General features: G+C 38.9%; 1 pseudogene; it reads right to left on the bottom strand.

Annotated features, from left to right (window-relative positions):
* Nucleotides 1-583: 583 nt before the first annotated feature.
* On the bottom strand, nt 584-1,568 carry LOC148030547 (putative phosphopantothenoylcysteine decarboxylase pseudogene; annotated as a pseudogene).
* Between the last annotated feature and the right edge of the window lie 393 nt (nt 1,569-1,961).

Here is a 1,961-nt window from a genome sequence, read left to right as displayed (position 1 = left end):
CATCCTCCTCTAATTCTCTACATCTCTATCTTTGATATCCGATATTAGTTATTGCAACATAGATTGAATAGGAGAACTACTAGCTCTATCTGCAAGGTTTCCATAAATGCTTCTTGAGCTTCAACATACCATTCCAACAGAATAAGAGTCGTTCCTTTCTATAGTAACCCTTGATTCATGTATCTTGCATGTTAACTACCTTTTCTACATTTTTTAAATCCAACTTTGCACAATAGGTAGGGTCAAGCACTAAGAAAGCACTTGAAGCTCCATCATTCACAGATGATACCAACTCACTTGAATACTCAAACTAATCAAATGATTCTTTATGCCCTAATGTTGAATGCTCCATAAATTCCCCCCAATCATCATGAGAATTGCATTCTTATGGCTTTAAAGTAGGTGGCGCTGAATCCATGACACCTTCAAGCTTTTCTGAGTGCACCAAGGAATTCTTGTTTGAAAAAGTCAAACTGCCCAAATGATCCTCAAAGCCCTCACTCACAGATTTACCAATAGGCAGGCCGTTTGGTTTTGATGAGAAAAGAAATCAAACATATCATCGTATGCTTGATATCCTTGTCTACTTGTTGAAATCTGGTAAGTTGGAAAGAGAAACTAGGAGTACATTGGCATGAGACTTGTCAAGTGGTATGGATTTGAATTCACCAAAATCATCATCCGAATCAGACATTGTCATCATGGCCGCATGAGAAGTTGCCTGCATTGAACTACCAAACAATAAGAATAGTGAAGATTTTGTCTTTGTCCGAGTTTCATGTTTAGCAGCTGAGAATAGAAAGTTGAAATTCAATGACGAACAGTCATTTGCACAATGAAGACTGACATGGTTAGTGGTGGGAGTAGGCATAGAAATTTGTTCCATAGCAAAAATCCATTCCATTCAACTTGGAGGTGTTGAGAAACGCCTCGCATGTGACAAAACAACAAAACCATGGGCTTCACTTGAGAATTTTTGTTATGCATTAAAAGCCTTAGAGTTGAATCTATAATAGATGGTTCTGCCATTACTCTATTGCCATAATCTCCACAAGCTAGCTTTTTAGGTATTGGTGGTATATAACAAACCCCAACTCTTTAATTGTCTATATATGCTTTTGTGTGAATAATTTGTCCCACATAAAAGTATTCATTGCTAGAGCTACAAACATGGGTTTTGAGAAATCACATGCCCAAACAATGCATGTTAGAAGATTATCACGAAGCCCACCTACTAGCTTTGCAAGCGTGTTTGCTGAAAGAGGTGCACTCACCATTGCATCTGCCCACTTTCATAACTCAATATGGAGCACGCCATCACCTATCTTGCTCCAATTGGACCATTCATCCTCATTTGTATACAACCTTACCGTTGTTGGTAGAGAAATTTTATCAATGAAATGCAAAGTAGATTTAGATGTGATAGCTTTCACTTTTGCCCAATCAGAGAAGCTCTCAACAGGAATTCCAAACTTTATGGCAGCAACACCACCACTTGTTGCTAGAATAAGTCAAGGCCTTTGATAACTTGCAAACTGTGACATTGAAGCTAATAATGCTTTTTCAGCCATGTCTGGTTAAGCCAGCATTTATGACCATGTGAAGACTTTGAAGACTTGTGAGGGCTAGAGTTCCATGCTTTATGATGGACTGAAGTTAGTGGAAATTTGAGAAGAGGAGGCCCATCTTTCCTTCAAAGAATACTCATAATGATGTAAATCTTACAGCCTTTTCCTTTGATCCTTGAGTCTTCAAAATAGATATTCCCTTTATATGAATCTCTTTTTCCATACAATGTGCCCTAGCAAGAATATGCTTTGGAAGAGAATTTTGTGCCCAATCATTCTGTAATGTGTCCACCTGTTCCCTTGCAGGACACGTCTTAGCAGCCCATCAGGAAGAGGGTCTAGAAAGCGCCGCCAGCACTCCCATGGAATGTTACAGGGTTTGCAATCTAGGTC

The sequence above is a fragment of the Lygodium microphyllum genome, chromosome 10 (assembly GCF_053477565.2).
Source record: "Lygodium microphyllum isolate KBCC chromosome 10, Lygodium_microphyllum_v1.1.10, whole genome shotgun sequence".
NCBI lineage: Eukaryota > Viridiplantae > Streptophyta > Polypodiopsida > Schizaeales > Lygodiaceae > Lygodium > Lygodium microphyllum.
This window is presented reverse-complemented; position numbering and strand designations above follow the sequence as displayed.